This window comes from Eurosta solidaginis, chromosome 2, assembly GCF_040869045.1.
Source record: "Eurosta solidaginis isolate ZX-2024a chromosome 2, ASM4086904v1, whole genome shotgun sequence".
In the NCBI taxonomy this organism is placed as follows: domain Eukaryota; kingdom Metazoa; phylum Arthropoda; class Insecta; order Diptera; family Tephritidae; genus Eurosta; species Eurosta solidaginis.
Genome location: NC_090320.1, coordinates 219,170,940 through 219,183,262, shown reverse-complemented (window position 1 = coordinate 219,183,262; position 12,323 = coordinate 219,170,940). Strand labels below are relative to the sequence as shown.

At 33.1% G+C, this 12,323-nt stretch overlaps 1 long non-coding RNA gene across 1 annotated transcript in view; it reads right to left on the bottom strand.

Moving 5' to 3' along the window:
- The window catches only part of LOC137240614 (uncharacterized), a 399,438-nt gene extending 387,488 nt beyond the window's left edge, over positions 1-11,950 (bottom strand). Inside the window, exons 1-2 of the long non-coding RNA XR_010949777.1 lie at positions 11,539-11,950; positions 6,624-7,842 (exon numbers count right to left, since the gene is read on the bottom strand). This is a non-coding gene — a long non-coding RNA (uncharacterized lncRNA). The remainder of the gene's footprint in view (positions 1-6,623; positions 7,843-11,538) is intronic.
- Between the last annotated feature and the right edge of the window lie 373 nt (positions 11,951-12,323).

The window sequence follows — 12,323 nt, the reverse complement described above, 5'->3', positions numbered from 1 at the left end:
TATGATACTTGTATACACGAATCTCCCGTTGCATCAGCATTGCTAACACAGCAATAAGCAGGAGGATGTTCAAAGTAAACTGTTGGCGCAAGCTTGACCCAAAATAACTCAAAAGTCGAATGTGTTAATCGTACATAACGTTACGAATGACAGTATCTACAAAACCTGACTTCCTAGCGTCAAATATCATAGCTTTTTAAGATGTCAAAATAATAAAAAAGTAAGGTTTATTTTATAACGTACGTTTCTTTTCTTTCTTGAAAAGTTGTTACCTTTTGCTTTGGAGCTTAATAGAAATATTCCTTCCTATTGATGAATAAATATATATATATTTCTATTTGTGAGCTCTAGACCTCTTTTAAATAAAACAACTCGGTTTGGTGCTAGTATTTAATTTTCGATATTTCGATCTCAATCTGAGATCATCATCAGGACTGTAATAACAAACCATTAAAACACACATTAAATAACACATAAAAAACATATCAATCTTTTAAACATAATGCATAAGCGCGACTTACATCTTCCGCTGTGATGCAAAGACTAAAAATTGTGAAGAAAAGTGATTATCGGAACCAACGAAAAAACTAAACAGAGATTGTACATATGTAGATAATCAAATGAAATACCCTTATTGTAAACAAACATTGAGGAACATTTACAACAATAATATGGCATGCAGCGAAAATCATAATGTATGTATGCATACAAGTAATCAGGTGTATAGTTATTGTACCAAGGCGCAGAAACTGCATGAGTGTGCATGTGCAGAGAACGGAGCAAATTATTATTATTTTTGTTTTATTTTATCACGAGTATTGGTTGTGCTTTAAAACCAGGTTGCGGTAGGCGTACGCACAATGATCCGTGTCGGCCTTAAAATTCATCCTTTTATCAATAGGGGTGTTCACTATGTGAAGCATTTCTAAAGTAAAATTCTCATGATAATTTTTCTCCTCTTCCAAAATTTTGATATTTTCGAAATCCGGGTAATGTCCGGTATCGTTGCTATGAGATGATAGAGCCGTTTTGATGTCAGAAAAATTGTTCCTTAATTTCATATTGGATTTATGAGCGGATATCCTTGTCATCAGTTTTGATTTTGTAGTATCCACATATACTTTCGCGCATACGTGGAACCCGTCGCCGTTGCAAGGAATCCTATAAACAACATCCGATTTTTCCTGTATTGGTATTGGGTCTTTTAATCTGCTGAACACCTTTTCTAAAGAATTGCTGTGTTTAATGCTAGCTGAACATTATCCATATCATACATTTTTGAATGTTTGATCCTTTCTGAAAACCCAGGGACATATGTGATGGATTTATAGATTTTGGCATTTTGATTTTTCTCCTTATTATCTTTACCTAGACGCGAGTAATAATTATATGTAGGTTTGTTCACTAATTTAGTTGGAAAATCGTTCTTTTCGAGGGTATCCTTTATAAGTTTAATATTTTTGGTATGGTAAATTCTATCACTAATGGAGAGAACTCGTCTCACGAAGTTATTGGCCGTGTTCACTATTAATCCTCTATCATGCTGTGAGTTGAAGTTAATCAATCTGCCGGATGCTGTCGATTTTTCGTACCAGTCTAATGCTAATTGGTTGTACCTCCTAATCACCAGGGTGTTCATAAAAGGTATTTTTCCGTCCTTTTCTAATTCAATTGTGAGTTTAATCCAACGGTGGTATCCATTAAGTAGGTTCAGCAAAATATTTGTGTCTTCCGTTTTTATTATCGCGAACAAATCATCTACATATTCCGTTAGCATTCGTGGTTTATTTGGCGCCTCCATTTCAAACCGGGTTAAAAGTTCCTAAATCACAATGTCCACAATAACCGATGACGCTGGGGATCCCGATCGTTGCTCGTATATTTTACCCTTATATTTGAAATACCGATTTTCCTTAATGCAAAACTTGACTACCGTCAAGAAAAGTTCTTTCGTCATGGATGTGAGCTCCTTTATCATATCCCACTTTGCACCTATGATGTATAGCGCGGATATTGTGAAGGAGGAACTTTTAACCCGGTTTGAAATGGAGGCGCCGAACAAACCACGAATGCTAACGAAATATGTAGATGATTTGTTCGCGATAATAAAAACGGAAGACAAAAATATTTTGCTGAACCTACTTAATGGATGCCACTGATAGATTAAACTCACAATTGAATTAGAAAAAGACGGAAAAATACCTTTTCTGAACACCCTGGTGATTAGGAGGAACAACCAATTAGCAATAGACTGGTACGAAAAACCTACTGCATCCGGCAGACTGATTAACTTCAACTCACAGCATGATAGAGGAGTAATAGTGAACACGGCCAATAACTTCGTGAGACGAGTTCTCTCCATTAGTGATAGAATTTACAATACCAAAAATATTAAGCTTATAAAGGATACCCTCGAAAAGAACGATTTTCCAACTAAATTAGTGAACAAACCTACATATAATTATTACTCGCGTCTAGGTAAAGATAATAAGGAGAAAAATCAAAATGCCAAAATCTATAAATCCATCACATACGTCCCTGGGCTTTCAGAAAGGATCAAACATTCAAACATGTTTGATATGGATAATGTTCAGCTAACATTTACCTACAGCAATTCTTTAAAAAAGGGGTTCAGCAGATTAAAATACCCAATACCAATACAGGAAAAAACGAATGTTGTTTATAGGATTCCTTGCAACGGCGACGGGTCCTACGTATGCGAGAAAGTATATGTGGGTACGACAAAATCAAAACTGAAGAGAAGAATATCCGCTCGTAAATCCAATACAAAATTAAGGAACAATTTTTCTGATATCAAAACGGCTCTATCATCTCATAGTAAGGATACTGGACATTACCCGGATTTCGAAAATATCAAAATTTTGGAAGAGGAGAAAAATTATCATAAGCGTTTTACTTTAGAAATGCTTCACATAGTGAACACCCCTATTGATAAAAGGATGAATTTTAAGGCCGACACGGATCATTGTGCGTACGCCTACCGCAACCTGGTTTTAAAGCACAACCAATACTCGTGATAAAATAAAACAAAAATAATAATAATTTGCTCCGTTCTCTGCACATGCACACTCATGCAGTTTCTGCGCCTTGGTACAATAACTATACACCTGATTACTTGTATGCATACATACATTATGATTTTCGCTGCATGCCATATTATTGTTGTAAATGTTCCTCAATGTTTGTTTACAATAAGGGTATTTCATTTGATTATCTACATATGTACAATCTCTGTTTAGTTTTTTCGTTGGTTCCGATAATCACTTTTCTTCACAATTTTTAGTCTTTGCATCACAGCGGAAGATGTAAGTCGCGCTTATGTATTATGTTTAAAAGATTGATATGTTTTTTATGTGTTATTTAATGGGTGTGTTAATGGTTTGTTATTACAGTCCTGATGATGATCTCAGATTGAGATCGAAATATCGAAAATTAAATACTACCAACAAACCGAGTTGTTTTATTTAAAAGAGGTCTAGAGTTCACAAATAGAAAAATATATATATTTAATAATTTTTAACTAATGTATAAGCGTTCATTTTACAGATCATTAATGCTTCAGCCATATTGTCTTATATATAAAGCTATTTGCTACGTTTCTAATTAGCGAGAAGGGCTCATATTGCTCATATTTTATAATTGATATCAGAGAACAACTACAAAACTGGCATATCGCGATGGTTATTAGGATATATTTCTCAATTTCATTTCTCCATCAGCTAGCATTTCGGGAGCTAAATTTTTAACTCGAAATCTCCAACATTCATACTTCGCTATCCATTCAGCCATATTGTAAAGAATTCTGTAGATTTCTGATAATTATGCACATTCTGCTAACGTTCCAATCGCTCAACTCTCGAATAAAAAACTCCAATATTCAGTATTGCACAATGATCTTTATTTAGACTACTTTGGGAGTAGTTCAATTATACTTCACTATCACGTACTTCACAAAAGCGTGTTTAAATCAAACTTATTAGTTATTCCTCAGCTTGCGCTGCTTTTATACTCTCTGTTGCATCGTTCGCATACTTCTCCCAAGGTCTATACTTTTCACGAAAATGGAAAGGTTGTATCGCATACTTGGTTACATAGCTATATGCGCGTGTATGTGCGAGTAAAAATTTCTGCTCTTAGCTGATGACTACATATGTGTATATAGGACAATCCCTTTGCTTCAAGCTGCTGGTTATGTGTGTGTGGAATATTCTTCATCTTCTTCTTAGTATGGCTGTTTGCTTTAATGTGTACATGTACATAAGTGTGGCTGCTTGCTGTTTTAGTTGTTGTGATTATTTACTAACAGCATAGTAATGCTTATGTTCGCCACAATGTGAGTGCTCCGCTGCACACTTTCTAGTTTGGCCCTTAGTGTGCTTGCTATTCCTTTTATACACAATACTGTACATATTTACTTTACGTTTTTAATTTAAATTGTGTGGAATAACTTAACAACCGTATTTATATAATAGTTAACAGCAGAAGCATTGCTAATATTGCACTTCTAGAAAATCCACTGTCGCTTCTAGTAATTCCAATGATCAAGTTCTGTTAAAGCAGCTTAAAATTATTCCACATTATTTTGTATTAAAAATATAGAGTATGTAAGAGACAAATGACAAACGTGCAGCGGAGCATGAATATTGGTGAGTGGAAAGAGGCAACACCAGTCTGAAATGCACAAGATTTCAAGTCCAAAACTCAGCTTACCAAAAGGCTGCTGATGAAGTCAAACGTGTCCTAGTAACCAATGAAGTGTGCAAATTTTGTGACTTTTCTCTCAATAAGAAAAAAATGTGTGAAGTAATATGTGCCCGTCTTGCCAATTGAATACATAAAATTCGATCTATCCTACTAATAGAAAGGGAGTAACTCATAATTTTTTTTAAAAACGACGTAGCTCATACTTTCGGTTAATAAGGCCGTATATAACGAAGTCGATCTCCTGAGATACGGCTTTGTTAACGACTCCGTTGAGATACGGCCTTATTAGCAAATTGTCTGAGATACGTCCTTTAAACCCTCCGATAAATAATGACGTCTGGCCAGACGAAAAGGCTTTATTTTCGTGAATTACTTTACTCCTACCCACCCGATCATGAAAAACATTAGTGACATTTCTTTGGTTTAGAAGCGGTCTTAATAATAATTCGAAACATGAACATGAAATGGTATATTAACTTTGGTCCGATGTTTTTAACGTTGAGAAATATAGAAGGTAGACTCAAAATTTAGTATATCGAATTGATCAGGGCGACGAACTGAGTTGATATAGCCATGTCCATCTGTCCGTCCGTCTGTCTGTTTGAACGCAAATTAGTCCCTCAAATTTTGAGATATCTCAATGAAATTTGGCACAAGGATGTATTTTTGTATTATATTAAACATTTGTCGAATCCGGTAAGGTCGGACCACTATAAAATATATCTCCCATACAACCGATCGATCAGATAAGACGTTTTTGGTCATTCCTGCCGCAATTTAGAAAGTATAAACGTGAAACTCGGTGGTATACATTCTAATATATTATAGAAGATTTCCTGAAAAAATCACTTTGTTCGGAGCTATATATAGTATATATCCCATACAACCGATCATTCAGATAGAAAGATTTTTAGCAATTTCTCCCTTAATTTACAATATAAAAACGTTAAACTTGGTAATATTTATTCTAATATATCATAGAAGATTTCATGAAAAAATCATTTCGATCGGAGCTATTTATAATATATATCGCATACAACCGATCGTTCAGATAGAAAGATTTTTAGCAATTTCTCCCTTAATTTCCAATATAAAAACGTTAAGCTTGGTGATATTTATTCTAATATATCATAGAAGATTTCATGAAAAAATCATTTCGATCGGAGCTATATATAATATATATCCCATACAACCGATCGTTCAGATATAAAGACTTTTAGGAATTTCTCCCTTTATTTCCAATATAAAAACGTAAAACTTGATGATATTTATTCTAATATATCATAGAGGATTTCATGAAAAAATCACTTCGATCGGAGCTATATATAATATATATTCCATACAAACGATCGTTCAGATAAAGGGGTTTTTGCCTTTTTTTATTTTATCTTTATCTTAAAAATCGTTTAGGTATATACATTTGTTCACTATATATTTCATATCTTATACATCCGATTATTTGGAGATTACGAACGGGATAAGATTATTGTTCAGCCCCATTCATGAAAGGTATGAAGTCCCGTCCTTACTTGTTTTCTTTTTATTTTATCTTTTTTTTGCACCAAAGTTGATTATGTCACATTTTAGCGTTGTCGTCTGGCTAGAAGGACGTATTTTTAAGCCTATAAGACCCCATTTCAAATATTATCAATAAAAATTCAAACTTATTTCTGAGTAATTACAGTGTGCGACGAATTTTCTTCAAAATTTAAATAAAAATTCAAATATTTGTGGATAAAGGTCAAAGTGTCAAATTTCGTCTGGCCAGACGACAACGCTAAGATGTGTTGAATTTATTCACCGTTAATGTGAGTATTAAACAAAACTCTTAAATTACGACTCTTATATTAAGAGAGGTTGAAGTTGTTCCCTTAAAAAGTTATTGATAAAATTCTTACCTAATGTTATTCCACTGACTTTGGTTTTTTACTTTGTGTGCCACAATCACTTTGAATCAACTTCTTTGAATTTTTTTTTCTTCACTTTAATTTAAAATTTTTCTTAGCGCACTTACATAATATGTATTATGTGTTATATACTTTATAAGTTACATTATTTTGCGATTTTTTTTTTTTACAAGCACTTATTTTTCCTTATTGCAAATTTTAATATTTTTTAATATTTTATTATATAATTTAATTTTTCTTAATAATAAATATTTTTATTTCTTTTATTTTCATAAATTTTATTTATAATATCTCACATCAATTATGTTTTCTTAAATTTTTGTTTAATATCTCATTTATATTACGGCTATCTCTTCACTTTTTATCAAAACCATTTATACTAAGAACTTTTAGTAAATTCAGTAAACACTTGTTGCTTTCAATTCTTTGTTGCAGTACTTTAGTGGAAATTGCTTTAAATATTTTCTTATAATTTTCACCTTTTCCTTTATAGAATATATTTTACATATTTATACTCAGCATTCGACATCAAAACAATCTTGTTATCTTGTACAAACTCCTTAGCTTATTTTATAATCTTGCAAGTAATTGCGTTTGTTTATTTTCCAAAATTTTTCATTATTTGACTAATTTGTTTGACAGTTTTATGAACCATATTTATTTTACCTACTTACTTTTTTAAACTTTTTCTCACACTTCTTTTTTTTTATAATTTCTTTCTTTCTCAATTTTCTTATCTTGTTTTGGCTTTTGAATTATTATATCATAACTTCCCTTTGTATTGGCTCTTCACTCAAGTTGGCAGTAATAATTGCCATAGCTTAGTTTGACATCCATAGCACTTTTACACTTAAGATTCTGCGCACACACAAAGGTCAAATATAAACAAAAATTAAACTTTGCAGAGCAGAAGAACGGCGTTGTATTATTTTTTAAAATATACTTTATTAATAAGCTGGTTTTTCTTTACCCAAATTTGCAGCTTTTTGTTTTAAAATTTCTGTTTTCTTATATTGTTTTGATTTTCTTCTGAATATGTTTCAGTTCGTTTCTTTGCTTTTAATTTATTTCACAGCTTATTGCAAACGTTTTTAATCAAATAACCAATCAAATGGCTTCATTTTGTTCACAATTATTTAATTTATAATAATATACAGTTTTATTTGGATTTTTAAATTTTTTCTAACATCACTCAATGGTGTCGGCTTTTCTGCAATGTGAGATGAAAGGAAATAAGTAGGCATATAAAGCAGAAAGCACAGAAATAGCAGTAGCAATTTCAATTAATTGTCAATTAAAACCTTTACTTCTTTGATTTTTGATAATTATAGAAAGAATTTCCATATTTGTAACTGAAAATGTGCAAATCTATGTTAGAAACGTTTTGAAAAAATTCGAAGCTTTGCAAAAAATTTTATAAATATTTCGCATTTTTTATTCAGAGTTTCGCAAATTTTTCTGCGTATTTAATTTTGTAGACCAACCAAGTTTAGTCTTCTTAAATTGACTTTCGATAATTTTTTTTCCAATGGGTTTGTCATATTTTCTTTCATGCGATTGAAGCATTTTTATAGGGAGGCAAATGTGGAACACCGTACGGAATCAATGCAACCGTAAAAATCAATGGAAATTTTGAGAGATTTACAATTTATAAAAAATAAGTAAATAAATGGAAGGCGCGATAACCTCCGAAGAGATCTAAGGCCGAGCTTCTCTTCCAATTTGCGTCGAGCTCCTTTTGATTTTCCCTACAAATTAGCCGAACGGGACCGACTTGTTTTATGCCGACTCCGAACGGCATCTGCAAGGCAGATGAATTTTCACTGAGAGCTTTTCATGGCAGAAATACACCTGGAGCGCTTCCCAAACACTGCCGAGAGGCGACCCCGCTTAGAAAAATTTTCTTCTAATTGAAAAACCTTATTTCTAAAATTTTGATGTTGCTTTGCCCGGGATGTGAACCCAGGGCATAACGTGTTGTAGCCGGAGCACGCTACCATCACACGACGTGGCCGCAATTTATACTTTTTGGAATAAAATTGAATGATGTACTAAACTGCATTTTCAGAAAATTCTGAAACTTTAAATAAAAACTTCGAGAGAGTGGCTCGCTAAGTTTCGTTCACAAGATTTTTCTCAAATTATCACAAGTTAAAACTAAGAATTGGATTGATTAAATATGAAAAAATTGCTGCTGCTATTTTATTGTTCACTGCTGTATATGGGGCTTTTCACGTCAAGTGTTCCCCGTCGAAATGTTAGATATCTTGTGTTCTTGTACTAGAGGAAATAAATTTGAATAGAATTAAGGAATCTCGAATTGAAGCTGCTGACCCAGGCCCATGTCCTAAATTTCCAAGATGCCTATCATTCAGAAAATAAAGATAATGTGGCGTATTTTAGCATCACTATGTTGTTTGTAAATAAATGCACAACAACCATAAAGTAAGCAGCCACACTTGTGTACATGAACACATCAAAGTAATCCATTTACACACGTACAGAGAAGGCAACCAAGAATATCTTACATACACATGTGTAGTCATCAGCTAAGAGCAGAAGTTGTCCTCACTGCTACAACAACAATAACAGCAGAAATTGTTACTCACACAGCCACACGCGTATATCTAAATAACCAAGTGTGCGATACAACTGTTCCATGTACGTAAAGGGTCTAGACCTTAAGAGAAATATGCGAACGAAGCAACAGAGAGTATAAAAGCAGCGCAAGCTGAGCAATAACTAATCAATTTTATTTAAACACACTATTGTGAAGTACGTGATTGTGAAGGATAATTGTACTATTCCCAAAGTAGTCTAAATAAAGACAATTTTGCAATACGGAATATTGGAGCTATTTATTCGACAGTTGAACGATTTGAACGTTAACAGAAGGTGCATGATTATCAGAAATCCCCAAATTCGTAACAATATAATAAATTGTGTGCTTTTGTGAGACATATTACAAAAACTCGTATTATATTCACAACAGAAAACCATACTTCTATATGGAAGTCTTGTTTTCTTGAAGACAATAAACAAAAAAGGGAAGGTTCACCTCAGAAAGAGTTACACACATTTTTTCACTTGATGCCTCTACAAGTGGTCATGTAGGTATTGACCCCGAAAAGGGCCCTATGACTAAGAGAATCCACTATGAGGTAATGAACGATATTATTAGATATGACGAGAAAACAACTAAACAAATTAAAAACTTACCTTTTGTGCGATATCGACCACATCACGGCAATTTTTAATTTTCAGGTGAAGAACATAAGCTATCTTTTAGGCGAAGAATTGGGAGAAGGCTCAAATAGTGGCATTAAAATATACACTGACTGCGAAGAAACCGAAAAGTTAACTGGAGCTGGAATATACTCAAACATCCACACGTAAGTCAATGGTACCGACTGCCTGCCTGATGCAGTGTCTTCCAGGTGGAAATCTAGGAGATAGAGAGAGCATCATGGCCGCTTCACTGTGTTACAGTTCCAGACACCAATAAAATAATTTTTGCCAACAGTAATACCGCTCTAAAAGCATTAGAATCAAATGTGTTATTTATCTTGTGGAGGTGTCAAGCGAAGTTGGCGTCCATAAGGCATCTCAATGTCTTCCTTTGCTGGGTCGCAAAGCTCTCAGCTATATTAAAGGGAATGAGTTTACTGATGAGATCAACAAGAAAGTTTCGAAAACGGACATAAGTGAAGTGGGCCTACGCTGGGCTTTGTTATAAGGAATTAAGGTAAGGGATTGCTGTGGGACAACCGAGTTGATTGCGAAGTCTCATTACGCTTAAGACCATGTTTGGGATAGAAAGGAACCAACTTCCTTCTCAAGCTAAATAAATCTGCAGTGATAGTATGTACGGGTGTCATCATCTGGTCATTGCGCTAATGCACCAATGTTCTGAGGGTGCTGCATATCAACAAGATCGCTCTGCAGAATCTGCCAATAACAAGTCCTCAAATGGGATTTCAGTAAAATGTACTATCAACCCGCCGGGAGTCTGCAAGATATCAAGTAAAATCTATAAAAATATTCATGATATTTGTATATATATTTTCTACTCCATATCTTAGAAAACAAGGAGTAGTTAAGGAGAAGTGAGACCTAAGCGTGAAAAGACAAAAGCGTTACAAGGGACGCGTCGGACTCGGAGAGCAAAATTAGAGAAATTTCAATGATCTGCGTGAGAGAACAGCAGGTGAATCCAATCAGAGAAGACGATTGGAAAAGTATACGAGGCAGAGAGATTTAGAGAGCACCCCCATAGTACCGTGCAGCGATATGAATTGCCTAGCGCTTAGAAGCAGTGGTCGACCCAAAAGACCTTGATAGTGAGCGCTTGACATGAGCTATGAGGGAGTAGAAAGAGGCCGAAGGCTGTAAAAAAGCCTTGCTGCAAGTGCAGCATCCGGCACGAGAAGCAAGAATGATACAAGATCGATCCCTAGTGTTTCCAACATAAAACAACCAACTTATCCTGTAAGTGTTCCACATCGTAAGCTGTTAGAGTTGATTCCAGTTTAACCAAGACTTTGGTCACTTTAACTAAAAGGAGTTCGCACACATTGTCGAAGTACACCTTGTGACCAGTTTAACTTTTAAATGCAAATAAAGACTGAACTGGAACTATAACTTTGCTTAGGACTATATGTTTGTTCAGAAAATTATCAGGGCTATGTCTCATTTCAGAACTGCATCGCTGTTTTTTTCATGCAAAATTTTTGTTGCACAGTGTTATTGTCATGACATTATCACCTCTTGACGTTCATAAACAGATATGAAGCTTTGAAAGCCTTTTCTGGATTGTTGAACACACAACTTTGTTGTCTGTTTTACAGCTTTGCGCTGCTAGCCTCTCATTAAATTTTTTGCAATCATTCTTATAGCATTTATTTACCTTTTCTCTTAATTTTTTATTGGTAGATATTTGTTAAATTTTTTTTTTTTTTACCAAGAAGATCTTATATTTCATCAACTGTTTATATTATTTTCAAACTGTCACCCCTTATGCTTTTATTTTTTGTGATTATTTCTTGTAGTGATATTTTGACTTTGTATTAAATTAAATTAAATTGAATTTTTTTTTATAATCAAATTATTTTCCATTCGTTGAAATTTTACAATTTTTTTTTTTTCTTATTTCAACAGTTTCATTATTTTTATTTGTTAGCTCACTCTATTATTTGTAATATAGGTTGTTAAGAAGTTTTCAATATTCAATTTTGTTACATTGAATTGTTGGTAATACTTAAACCAGCTTTTATCGTATTTTTGCTGATATCGCGTTTCACTTATTGATTTTTAGATTTTTTATATTTCACCTTATTTAAAATTTTTTATTTATATATATATATATATTTTTTTTTTTTTTGAATTTTTTGTAGTAGATATCCAATTCGGAATGAATATTATATTACATTTATTTAAATTTTTTCAAAAGATTTTTCTTTTTGCTTCTACTAAAAAGAATAGCTTCTATTAATAATGCTTCACTTTCTTATTTATTTATTTTTTTATAATTTTTTTTTTTTCACTTTTAGTAGTATTCAAATCAGAATGAATATTAATTAATTCTTAGAATTTTTTTATTTTTGCTTTTACTGAATTAAATACTTGCATACATATAAGAGCTTAATTTCACAATGACGTTTTTGTTTTCTTTGTATTTTTAAGAATTACATT